Genomic DNA, 13,869 nt, shown 5'->3' with positions numbered 1-13,869 from the left:
GCTCCAAAAGGTCGAAAAATTGCCACTAGAACCTGATCCCACGTGCAGTTATTACCAACCTCAAGGAAAACCATTGCCGTTCCAACACAACTTTGAACTTCGCTTCCGAATGTTGTAAACTTTACATCACTTGATCGCTCGAGTCGGTCGTTCGAAACCAGTCTTTGAAATATACTTATTATTGAACATCCAGTATCAACAATAGATCGCGCGTTTCTTCCATATACTTTAATGTACTAAATGTATACTAAACATATATACATAAACATATACTTAATGTAGGTGTCGAAGAATGAAAGCCCACCCATGAAAATAAATAGTATATATGTATATATAGATGTTATTTTTTTTAGAAAAGGTTGCACTACAATAATTTTTTTGGGGACATCGTTTTGCTTTAGAATTGATAAAGTTATTTAACTTTAAATGTTTCAGTTTTGTTTATATACAAGTAAATTAAGCTAATTCTTTCGTCCCCACATAAAAATAGATTCTGCAACTATTTATTATGTCAATCAGTTGTTTTTTTTGTTTTTGTTTATCTAATAGGGTGGGTTTTTTGTTTTCTAAGTGGAAATTTTATAAATTTCCCCCGTCTTTAGATATTTTATTGTTAACGCAACTTTTTACGCAAGAAAAAAAAAGATAAAGTTTTTTTTTTCGGTGCCAAAAGTTTAACGAGAAACTTTACGGAAATATTTCATAAAATGTATATGAATTGAAAATATTAAAACACGAATATCTTTGGAACTAAATAAGCTACAGAAGTGGTTGAAACCATTTTGAAAATAAAATATATTAAGGAATCCAATGCATTTTAAATAAAAAAGATTTACATTGGCTATAAAAATTGCCTAAGCTCCCTAATTATGGTTTGATTTTTCGCAAAAATTGGTGGGAATGGTTGTTCATACACATTTAAATTCATGTTGAATATATTTAGGAGGTTTGGAAGGGGGGGGGGGAGGTGCTTAGAAAATTGTTTTTTTTCGTTTAATTTTAAGTGTAAAAAATTTTTATATTTTTATTTTTTTTGTTTAAAGAAGAAAGATTTCTGTTGACTTAAATTTTAAAAGATGATCAGCAACAACCAGTGAACTTGTTTCGCTATTTTCTTCTCTTCTGAAAGTTTTAATAAATCTTTAATGTTTAAGAGCACGTCCTGCTTTGTCATTAGAGAGTTTACGATATGAAAACTGCAACGGCAACAGAGACTACAAAGGTCTGGATCGAGCGGTTGCGACTTGCAGTTGCGGTATTTCAATAAAATTAGTTACGAATTTCCGCTTCAAAAAAAAGAAAACATCTTGAAATAAACCTAAAAAAATTTAAAAATGGCTCCTTTAAGAAATGTTAGAAATAGTTTATTACTTGCATTAGAATCAAATATCATAAACGACGAGGAATTTTTACTACTGTACAAATTAAATTTTTCTAAGATTTACCGTTTCGGAGGTATAAGCAATTTTGTTTAGAAATCATGTCTGATGATGAATGCAAAAGTGAATTTAGATTTCTACGTAGTGATATATATCACTTACTCAATGTACTTCAACTACCTCAAGAGTTTGTATATTATAATGGGTTAAAAGTTGCTCCGGCAGAAACAATGTGTATTTTTTTAAAACGATTTTCCTATGTAGACTACTTGATACGATATTCGATATATATATATATATATATATATATATATATATATATATATATATATATATATATATATATATATATATATATATATATATATATATATATATATATATATATATATATTTATACTTATGTATATATCCTAAATTTGTATCAGAAATTAAATAATTACTTTGTTTCATTTTTGGAGCAAGTACTACTTTGATCCATTTACAAGCCGTTTTCAGAAAACACGAATTTCAACGTTTTGACGTTGCGTAAAAAGTTTTGAAACGACATTTCAGGGGATCCCATCCATTGCGCATGCCTAGTGTCAAATATTTATCATAAATTGTAGAAGTTGCCGTTGCAGTTTTCTTACCGTAAGCTCTCAATTTACAACAAGACTGGTGACATTATTTTTAAATTTTACATAAACCGGGAAAAAATCCCAGTTGGATGAATTGATTGTTAGCCATTTCGTCTCTTATAATGTCACTTTTAACAGATCAAAGAAAAAGCTTTTATGGTTCAATCTTCTATTTTTTATATCCTTTTTTTTTATTGTCAGTAAAAGTTTTAAAACTCAGTTTTCCTACCAACTGGCAGGTTTTAGTGTTTAAGCTAAATTAAGATATAATTTATGCAATTGATCTACAGGTAAACACTTTTCAGTAGGCACATGACAAAAAATCTTTCTTATTTTTTAAGTGACTTCACTTTCTGAATTAAAAGCTGTAAGATCTAAAATGTTGCTGTTACAGAAGTAGGATCTTTAATAAATATTCTTGAATGATATTATATTAGGCCACAGTTACTACTACCACACTACTGAACTGTGGCAATAGAAAATCATATATTAAATAATAAACGCCCTGTGCTATTAACCTGTCATGATGTAAAGCAATCGGAAATCTAAAGTAAAAGTCTTTTCCTTTACCACCCAAGAAAAGAACTGCTGATTGTATGAAATACTGGTAGCATATTGTTATCGAGGCAATTTTGAGGGAATGTTAATGATTCAGAAGCCTAAATTTTTATCAAAAACTTTATTATTAAAAATTATACACAAACACATTAATCTAACTTTTCTAAAAAGTTGAAGAAACGTTTTGAGAAATAATTTTGTTGTTTCTTCATGTTTCTCAGTAACCAACGCTTCTTTTTTCTAATGGATTTTCATTTTTTAAAACTTTATTCTTATTTTTTTTATGTTTTACTTTTTACAATGTTTTGTGAAATTTTATCATTACCCAACATTTTTTGAACACGTGATCCTTTCTGATTGTGAAGGAAATCTACATCTTCTCTAGTTTTTAAATCTTGCGTTTTATCTTTCTTGAATCTTTCTTCATAGCTTTTTTGACTTCCATCAAATGCCTCTTCCAGCATTTTAGAAATTTTTAAATCCTTTTCTTTCTTCTCAAGTCAACAGTCTTGTCTCTTAAATGGCAGATGGAAAAATTCATTAAAAATTTTTTTAGCAAAAACTTGTAAATCTTGGTAATTTTTCTTACATTACTTATTTAAAGTCAATTTGAAATCAAGTTGAACTATAAGCTGTTTTGGTCGTCGTATTTGCATTAGGCACTAAGCAACCGACTATCGGCTCGGTTTTTTTTTTTTTATTTATAATAGTTATTGGTGATCTTAACCGAAACCCGACACAGACTGTTGATAGGAGATCTATAATTTCCCGAAAAGATTTTCGGATCCTTATATGTGATCGAAAAAACTTAAATCGTCATTTCAGCATTAGATAAACTTCGAAAATTTAAATTCTTATTCAAGCCGATAAAGTATTTGGAAAAGACAAAAAATATTGACACATATCCGTACAAGCTTTTAAATAAGAAAGATATTTTTCTATTGTTAAAAGATATTCAAGTATATGTGAACAACCTAATCAAAAGGAAGTTAACTCAATGAAAAAATATTTTGAAATGAAAAAAACTTATTTTCTATGCTGACTTCTTCACAACTTAGTCTTGTGCATAACATATTCTTATTTATAATGTACCTACTTTAAATATTGTTCTAATTTTTTTTTTATTGCATTCTTGTGACTTTAATCTAGTTTTTAATGGTCAAACTAAACACTTAGAGCCGAACCCTTTAGGGGTTTTAGGCTTTATCAATTTTGGGTTACCGCTTTTTAAGACTGCCGCTATTTAAGCTTACCATTTTGCTTGAGCTTTTTTGTAACATTCTTATCAGTACATATTGATATTGAATATGTGTTTAAGAGATCAGATGCATGGCTCTTGAAACCAAATTTAAAGTGGAAGGGCACATAATACGATATGCAGCGATAAGATACAAGTGTAATTAGACCAATGCTCTCTCGACATTGAAGCCTTTATGAATGTTGAAGTAAATTTGTATTTGATATGATTGTGATTTTTTAAACGTGGTCTAGTTGTTTTCACGAAACGTTTTTAATGAAATTTGAATGAATCTCATTAATGTTTGATTATTAGTGGGTTTTTTCAATTTTCAATTTTCAATTTCTATGAGTTTTACGGATAGTGTATAATTAGGTCGGCATTTTTAGTCTTATTTTTTAGTTGTTAAGAAGAAAAATATAAAAGAAAAGATCTACTTGAGTTTTTATACTTAAAACCAAAATCAAAACCGAACCGAACCGATCCGAAGTCGTGTATTTGGTGCCTAGTTTATACGATATATTACAAATTTGATTATTTGTCGAACAGGAGATAACTTCATCTAAATAAGTCTTCCACTTTGTTTGCTCTATATGTGTTCGCATTTTTCTTTTAATTGTTTGCATTAACAAAGATTCTACTATTTTTACCATAAAAAATGAGAAAAAAAAAACCATGAAACATAAAAGTACATGAAAGATAAAACAAAAATTTCTTAAAAAAACGTTACATTAAATTTTTGCTGCATTGATTAAAGCCAAATCTTAAGATGCTCAATTCAATAACGCAATAAAGTTAATTACTTATTGTTCCGATTCGTTCGATACCATTCTAAATCGTTCGCATCGTTTTACGCACTTGTTTCGCTCGACCATACAAACAAAATACGTCTCTTCTAATCTACTCACTTGTTTTAAGCACTGCTCATATGGAGTCTCGCACAATCCCATGCAAGTGAAGTCAGCATACACCACAGTGGAAGTACACGCAACAAAACCAAGAATGCAAATAATGATTATGCTACTGGCAGGCATTTTTTGTATTCTAAAAAAAAAGTCCCGCAGTAAGTAATGTAAACAAAATAGTGCAATAGTAAAAATTTATTTGGTGATTTCAATGAAAAACTAGAAAAACTGGTTATTATAAACGACTGCATTAACAACAATAATAATAAAACAATTGATAACCTGTATAATTTGTATTAGATTACCTTAACAGTCGTAAATTTACTGTATAGTTTTAAGAGAGCTCTACTATTTTCTTAGTCCAAATTCAATATGTTTGGAAAAAGAATGCTTCTTTTATTGCGATCGGAAGACCATCTGCTCTCAATGTAAAATATGTATTTCTTATTGTTTATAAAAATCACGAACGTCAAGGTGTATTTGATAAAAAATATTGGACATAGATTGATTACCAATCGCAATAAAACTAAAACTTGAACGTTTTTTCAAATTTAATTTTTTTAGCTTACAAAAGAATTTCAAAGCGTTAGATTTTGCAACAATAGTTTTTTCCAATTTCGTTATCAAATGCGTTTGTTTTAAAATATATTTAAAAACAGTATATTTAGAAGCTATCGTTGCTTTGTGGAGAGGGTTGTCTTTTGTTATATATAAACTTGCCTTCGTTATGAAATTACCACTCTGTTTCTCGGCCTAATTATTTACTGAGATGAGAGATTAAAGAAAAACCTTACTCAAAAAGTTTTTTTCTCTAGCGCGTGCGCAAACCTAAAATCCTAAAGTGTTAAAATATCTTTTCAAAATCTCTAATCGTTTTTAATGATGTTCTATCTCTTATCGTTTTTCATGATTGCTGCGCTTTAGAAAGTAAGAGACTTATTGTTTACGGAAAGCTTATAGAAGCGAATTTCAAAGCATCAAAAAGTGTTTTAAAGTTTGCAATAACAACAGATTTCAACTTTTTTTTTTTGTTAGTTTTGTTCTATTATATTTCATTTAACTTTTATTGGTCGTCAATGTAGAAAATAAAATTTCAAACCACGGGGGTTACTCTTTTTTAAAAATATTTGACATTTTTTTCTAGCATTTGTTACCTATCGACAGTTTAACAAAAATTAAAATTTTAGATTTTTTAAAAGAAATTCTCTATTTTTAATATTTTATTCCCAACGTTGTTAAAGTTACACAAAGCATTCAATTTACAAGCTCTTTCTAGACGCCCCTAAAAATGAACCCCCTCCCTCCCCACACCTCCACGGTAAAAACTCTTTATGATTAAAGCAATTTTCTTAGTCTTACATTTAACATGTTGTTTGCTTGAAGGAGTTGTAAAAGATTTACTATGGTACATTACTCAGATTTACGAATAAAAGTTAAAACGCAAAAATATGTAAATAAATCGCCTGTTCAACGCTCTGCAATCAACAATGATTTGTGTGAGAGCTTCGAAAAAATACTTTTTTTATTATTTTATTTTATTATTTTTTTTATAACATATTGTTAAATTGATTATTCTATTTATGTTCAAATTAAAAAATCCAAGGCGTAATCCAATGTTTTCTAGAATGTTAAGTCCACCTTCTAAGGCGTACAGTTTTTACATAAAAAAATAGCATTATTATCAACATTTAAATTTTCTTCTAAAGTCAGCAATTAAGCTTTGATAAAGTTGGCAATAGTTTTCACGACAATTGAAACTCTTATTTCACGGTTGTAACACATAAGTGTAGTTAAAGCGTGCGACCACATGGTTTTGCTATTTGTTGCTATGATTGACCATTTCAGTCGTGAAACAAAGATTGATATATTTTTCAACCCGGTCATATTTTAATTACATTTTACATATTTACATAATTAGGTTAAAAATGTAAAAGGCATTTAAATTATTCACACTCATCTTTCAAAATCCCGGGACCCAATTAAAAGAAATTCGGAGCAATTCATGTACATGTCATTTTTCTTTGCTTTATATAGCATTTTGTAACGCTTTGTGTGATTTTTCTGCTCTTAAACTTTCAGGGTTTTAGCGTTATCAAACTTACGCTTTAGTATTACTGCGAACTTTGTGAAAATATGAAAACTGAAATTATATTTTTATTTCAATTTTTATATTTTTATAATGTCAATTTTTACAATTTTTCAAAACAAGTGAAAAATATCATACAACGAAAATTTCCGTATTTTAAAAAACACTGCGAAGTATCTGCTTGGGTTTTAAAGAAAACCACAAATTTACACACACCTATGATTTTCATCAACGACAAAATTATTTTTGATTTTGATATTTATTTCGTCAAGTACAAGAAAGTTCGCTTAAAAGCATATTTTTTATATAACATCAATTCAAGATATTGTGTATCACAATCAGCGCACACTTTCTTTCCTAATTGTTTTTGGAGTACGCATTTTAAAATTTGTATCAAAAGAACTTTTCTTATTGGCTGTTTGAATTTTCATTTAAAAAAGCGCTATAAAATCTTAGCAATGCATTGGAATATGAAAAAACTAACGTAAAATAAGCATGCTGCCACTGATGACTTGCACCATTCTTTACTTTGAAACTTTAAAGTACACAGCAAAAAACATAACGCAAAAATAACGGTTACATAACGGTAAACGAAAATTTTGGCGTTATGTTTACCGTTATGTTAAGTTGAAATAGTGTTGAAAGTGTTATAATGCGTAAATGGTGCTTAAATCATTAGTATAGTAATATATATTTGCTAAGCGTTATGTTTAACCGTTATGTTAAACAGATTATTTTATCAGTAAAAAATAGCGCGAGTTTAAAGAATCTTTGCAATTTTTGTTTATAAGGTCTTTACTGTTTTAGTTTTCTTATTTTATTTTCTCAAGGTAGTTACTTCTTAGCATTTAAACGACATTTGGGTTGTTAATGATTAATATTATATATTTATTTATATTATTAATATTATTTAATAATATTGATAATCATAATAATAATAATAATAACAATATATGTATGTATGTATGTATGTATGTATGTATGTATGTATGTATGTATGTATGTATGTATGTATGTATGTATGTATGTATGTATGTATGTAATATTGCTAATTCAACTATTTTCTTGGTCCCTTGGAGGCTTCAAGATATTAGGAGTTCACTGTATTTGTATGTTGCTTAATAATGTTCTTTACTACTATTTATTTAATACTTACCATTTTTTACTTATTACTATTCTTAAAATTAATTTTATTTTATATTGCGATTATTAAATAATGTGAAATATACTATTTGTGTAATTTAAGTTTTCTAAGTAATAATAACTATATTACTGATTTCTACAATAATTAACAGTTCAAAATGATAAAGGCTGTTGTTGTCAAGTATCTTGGTGAAAAGAAAATTGTTCTTGCTAGTAATAGCAATATTGCAGACTTTTTAACTAATGGTAAGCTTATTTTTTAATGCACATTCTTTGTTTATTCAATCTTCTTTTTTTTTTTAATCAATCTTCAAATTCTTTACAGTTCATTTTTGTCTTCATACTAATCAAGTTATTATATATGCCAAAAACAATGGTTGAGCTATTTAATTTAAAATTATACTTTTTTAGCTTCTAAAAAGTTTGATAACAGTGATATAAGTGGCATCATGTGGAATGGATGTGAAGTCGATTCTGAAACATTTGTTGCCATTTTAAATGAACAAAATCTAGAAGTGGAAGTTGTATCCTTAGCAAAAAATAATGAGCTCAGCACTTTTGTTCAAAGTTTAAAGGGATTTTCTCCCGTTAAAGCTGTTTTTTCAGCTGTAGATAGACACTCTGATCCTGTTTCATTCGATTTTAACAACCAACAATCCATTATTCCTCAACTTCCAACTGAATCAACATTATACCAAGACTCTAATTATGAAGATGTACTTGAGGATTTAGATGTGTCTTCAAGATCGCAAAATTTAAGTTTAATATCAACTGCTGCACAAGTTGCTGAACCACCAAAATCAAGTGCTGAACCACCTGGATCTCAAAAAGTAATTTTATCTTGTTCTAATTGTAGTTTTCAAACAAGTAAACAATATGTAATGATATCACATCTTAAATTACATGGTCAGGAAGGTTCAGTTGTATGTGAAAACTGTTTTTCAAAATTTAAAAGTGTTAAAGGTTTTAAACTTCACAATAGAAATTGTTTTGCTCCTTTTGATACTGAAATTGAAGTAATTAACAATAATAATGATTTTAATATTGAAAAACTGGATGATTTTCAATTTTTGAAGGAGAATAGAAAAGATCAACTTGCTGCATTAGCGAGGAAAATATCGATGCTCTGAAAATGTGGTAAACATTATTTTTTCAAGCTTGCAAAATATTTTTAATAATAAATCACAAAATGAAGAGATTTCTACAATTTGTAAAGAACTATCAACAGAATATTCTAGAACAAGATATTTTCAAACTGCTTTTAAAATGCCACAAATTCAGTTAGTATACAAAAACAGTTTACATGGATGTTTTATTCCATTTAAAGAAATACTTCAGTTTATTTTTACATCAAATGAATATGATAAGTTTCTAGAGTATTCTTCAGAAATATCTATCTCATTGTATTCAGATGATTTAGGTGTAACTAATCCAATAGGCAAATCTAGAGGAAAGCACAAGTTGTGGGTTTTATATTTTCAGTTGTTAAACATTCCGCAATGCTGCTTAAGTAAATCTTTCTCAATATTCCCTTTAGCAATAACTGGTTCTAAATCTGTTAAGGTAAAAGGCTTTATGAAATCTCTTCTTCTTGACTTGGTACAATCTCTAAATGAACTATCATCGATTGATTCCTCAACTTAAACTAATGCTAATGGTAAAAAATTCATGGTAAAGTTAAAACACTTTATTGGAGATTCATTAACTTGCAATGCAATTGCTGGTTTTAAAGAGGGTTTTAGCAAGAAAGTTGTTAGGTGCTGTAGAGTTTGTAATTCAACCAGGTCAGAAATGTTAGTTTATAATAAACATTCTCAGTGTAAAATAAGGAGTTTAGAGGAACACAAGATGAGAGTCAAAGAACTAGATAATTCTAGTCTTCCCCGAGTTGAACATTTAAAATGGTCAAAACTATATGGCGTTCAATCTAACAGTGTTCTATCTGAAATTAATGAATTTGATGTGACAAAGCAAGTTCTTTTTGATCCAATGCATGATTTGTTAGAAGGTGTAATACCTTTGCAAATAGAACTTTGCTTGAATCATGGGGTTTTGAAAGGTTTTTTTACAATAGATAGCTTGAACAACTTTATAAAATTGTTTCAATACCCAAAAGACAGTGAAAAACCACCTGTAATAGTAGATTTGGTTATTAAGGGGAAATTTGGCAGTGCTCAAGTTCTTTCTATTTGTCGTATTTTACCAATTTTTTTAAGAAGTATCACTATTGATTGTCATTTCTTGTGTCTTATTAAGCTGCTGTGTATTCTTCAAATGTGTCTCTCTCCAGTTACCACTGAGGCTTACTTCGTCTCTTTAGAAGAAACAATTGCAGCCCATCATACTCTTTTTATGAATTTATACCCAGATAAGTTTATACCAAAGCTTCATTTTCTTATTCATTATCCTGAGCAATCCAGACAATTTGGTTCACTACGATACCACATGTGTATGGCTTTTGAGAGGAAACATCAAATAATAAAAAATGTTAGGCATTTTAATTTCAAAAATATGCCTTTAAGTGCTATGAAGAGTATGGTTTTAAACACTGTTGCATCTTTTTATAATTCTTTTGGAGAAATTAGTAATGGAGTTCTTTGTGAATTAAATCAAGTTACTATAAAAAAAAATATTGTTACCTGCATCCAGATTAATGGAATTAAATACTGTCCTGAATCGTCTTTATGGTTTCATGATGGTTTTCAATCTTCTGCTTTTATTATTAAAGAAATTCAAGTAAAAGGAGAAAAAACAGTATTTATTACCTCACAGCTTCAGTGCCTTAATTACAATGTGTTACGAGGTTTTTTTACTGCTGTTGAGGACAACACAGTTCCTTTTAGAACTATTGCAGCTGAAGGCTTAGCTTTTCCTTGGCCAGCATTTTATTTTAAAGAAGGGGATATTTTCTATATTGTACCCCCAGCATTGCCATTCCTTATTATATAGTTGCATTGAAATTTTATAAAAAGTTTATATTATTTGCAATAAATATGATTACTTTAGTCTAATTTGTTTTCTTTATTTTGTCAACTTTAGTAGTTGTAAATGCTTTCTTTTGTCAATTTTCACATGATGATACAAAATGTTTTTTATTATTCCTATGTTTTTAACATTTACATTAATGATAAATTTTTAGATTAACAGAATCCCTTTTGATGGTGATATTAAACAAACTCTCATTGATTTTTTTCCACCTCACATTAAACTATTTCTGAGCAACAAGTTTTCTATTGAAGATAAGGTGATATCTAGAGAGCTAATGTCTTGTTTATTAGCTTTTTGCTGTTTGCATGCGCCTAATCATAATAATATCAAAAATAGAATATTGTTACAGAAAATATTCTTTGCAAAGTTAAAGTCTACTTGCATTTCTTTATATCCTTCTTACAGCCATAAATGGGTAAGAATCACGTCTTTGATACTATAATATTTTTTATTTTTTTTAATTTGTAATATTTACTATTTTAATATTCATTTTTGATCTCCTTCCTTTTCCATCATTTTTATATTTTACTTCAGATTTTCAAACTTGCTGCTGTATACATAAATTGTTTGATTCAATTTATTTAATTAAAGTTTTTAATTTTCTATTAGGATTTCTTGTTCAAAAAGTTGCCTAATAATTATCGCCAAAGACAATTTAGTAAATGTCATAGTTTAAAGGTTAAGCGATTTCCTCATTTTTCTGTTGTAAATAGTTCCATCAATAATAGTAGCCGAGCAGTAAATCCAATTTTGTCCGAATCAGTTGTAGATAAAGAACAGCTATTACAAGATGTTGAGGTAAGATTTTTTCTGTGTTTATTAATTTTTGGATAAAAATGATTTCTAATTCTAATATCAGAAATTATAGTCTAGTTAAGTAAACTTAGACGCAAAAAATTTTGAAATGTTATAATTAATATTAAGTGTCAGGTCATTACTTTATTTTATTAAATAGTTATAAAATAAGGAATGTATATAACTCTTTCTTTCACCTAGAATGAACTTAATAAGAAAAAGCCATCACTTTCAACACTGTCTATTCTAAACAGACATCTTTTTAATAACGAGACTTATAGTATATTTCCGAAAAGAGTTACATATGCTCCTGGATTGATGCTGGAAGAAGCGATTCGTTTGTATCCTATTTTTAAAGATTAGTCTCTTAAGATTCAAAAGATGTTGATTTGGATTTCTCCCGATTCGCAAACCCATACTGAAAGTTTAATGCTGCTCCAGAAATCACTTATTTCTAAGAAGACAACTGATAAATTGTTTATGAAAGTTGATGTAAATTTTATTTTATTTTTTTTATTTGGTATTAAGCCAGTTCTATAAAATATAAACTTAACATTGATTCAAACCCATTTAATGTATTAATAATAGTTTCTTTTTTATGGTTGCAATACTTATTTTGTATTTATAATATTTTAGTGTGATTCAATACATGAATACTTAAGAGTGCCAAGCTTGTATGGTCCACAAGTTATCTATAATAAAACGGAATATGGAGTAAGGAGTCGTAGAGGTGTCGAGATGGATGTTCAGCCCTTGATCAGTACATGTGAAATGGTGGTTGTTTTGATGGCCGTTTACTATTTGCTAGATTTGACATATCCTTCTTGTTTTGGGCAGCTTCTGGGATGTTTGCAAGATATTTGCGGCTTCGGACGATCAGCTTTACTTTCTAAAAAATGCATTTTTCTTTTGCAATCTTTTTACAGCAATGTGAAGTATTTTTGAATTAATAAATGTCATTAAGTTAATTTCTTCAATTATTTTGTAAATAATTTTCATGATTATGAAAAATAATTTAACATAAATATATTAGGAAATTAAACTGGATGAATTTGTTTTATTTTTTAAATTAACTTTTATAAACATAAAAAATGTTCAATGTTAGTTAGTTTATTTAGCAATTTCTGTTATTAATCATGGGTTTCAAAAAACCTACTTTAAAATAATTATAATTTGACATAACGGGTAACATAACGGATAAATACCCGTTATATCAGGTTTTAAACATAACGGTAAAATACGCGTTATATAACGGGAGTTTTCCTCTCACATAACGGCTAATTGGCGTTATGTAACCGTTATGTTCAAGGCAATTTTGCTATGAAAAAACATAACGCTAAAACCGTTATGTTATTTTCATACATATTAAGTATTAAACATAACGGCAATGAACCGTTATGTGCGAGGAAAACTCCCGTTATGTTTTTTAAAAATATAACGGGTTTTTTATTTACTGTGTACTAAATTTGTTTAAAAAATTTCCTTTTAAGTTAAAACCAGTTTTTATAGATAAAAGTACTCACCCTTTACATTTCTGATTTTGGATGCGTTCACTGAAATGCAAGTAATAGAGTTCAAATGTAATTTACAAGATGCAATCGTTAAGGACAACTTTTTTATAATTTTTCATATGCTGCAAAAATTAAATTATATTTCAGTTTTTCGTATTGATAATTAACAAAATAATGACCCGGCCAATAAATTCTTAATTCTGAGGAAAAACTAATATGTTTACCTATACAACTGGTGATGATGTTCAAGCGCCACACTAAAAAATGGACTGCCTGATCGGTCAGATTTTTTTGTTTTGTTTTTTGTTTTTAATTTATAAATGCGCTTTGCTTGGTGAACAGTGTAGCTCTAAAGGATTTTGTATATGTTAACTCTGCGGATGTGCATTTATGCAAAGCAAATTTTGCTGCGTAGTTCAATTCTATATTTTCGGCTGTCCTTTTTTGGTGTTATCTCGAATATTTCAAGAGTTTGGTTTTGTGTCAAAAAATTTGATTTTTAGTTCTTAAAAAGAGAGTTGACTCATAAATAAGAGCTTTCCACGAATTTTTCAATAGAAATATTTTATTTTACGATTGCCTTTTTATATTACTACAAATTTTTACGTCAAACGTGTTTTGAATATCAATAAAATGTGTTAAATAAT

General features: G+C 28.4%; 1 long non-coding RNA gene and 2 pseudogenes across 3 annotated transcripts; 2 read left to right on the top strand and 1 right to left on the bottom strand.

Annotated features, from left to right (window-relative positions):
- Window positions 1-4,477: 4,477 nt before the first annotated feature.
- LOC149877028 (uncharacterized) lies at window positions 4,478-5,126 on the bottom strand. Its single transcript, XR_016448332.1, has 2 exons — window positions 5,005-5,126; window positions 4,478-4,838 (listed from the first exon to the last, which is right to left on the bottom strand). It is a non-coding gene; the product is annotated as an uncharacterized LOC149877028 (long non-coding RNA).
- A 2,885-nt stretch (window positions 5,127-8,011) lies between these two features.
- LOC149877027 (uncharacterized) lies at window positions 8,012-10,933 on the top strand (annotated as a pseudogene). The gene is made up of 2 exons (XR_016448324.1): window positions 8,012-8,174; window positions 8,340-10,933. The product of XR_016448324.1 is annotated as an uncharacterized LOC149877027 (transcript).
- Window positions 10,934-10,984: 51 nt separating this feature from the next.
- On the top strand, window positions 10,985-12,758 carry LOC145181127 (uncharacterized; annotated as a pseudogene). Its single transcript, XR_016448327.1, has 4 exons — window positions 10,985-11,331; window positions 11,526-11,714; window positions 11,913-12,203; window positions 12,348-12,758. The product of XR_016448327.1 is annotated as an uncharacterized LOC145181127 (transcript).
- The last annotated feature ends 1,111 nt before the right edge of the window (window positions 12,759-13,869 follow it).

The sequence above is a fragment of the Hydra viridissima genome, unplaced genomic scaffold, assembly GCF_058129835.1.
Source record: "Hydra viridissima isolate aposymbiotic clone 2 unplaced genomic scaffold, HvirCarnegie_v1 scaffold_17, whole genome shotgun sequence".
Classification (NCBI taxonomy): domain Eukaryota; kingdom Metazoa; phylum Cnidaria; class Hydrozoa; order Anthoathecata; family Hydridae; genus Hydra; species Hydra viridissima.
Note: the sequence above shows the minus strand (reverse complement) of the source record. Positions and strands in the feature narration are given on the sequence as shown.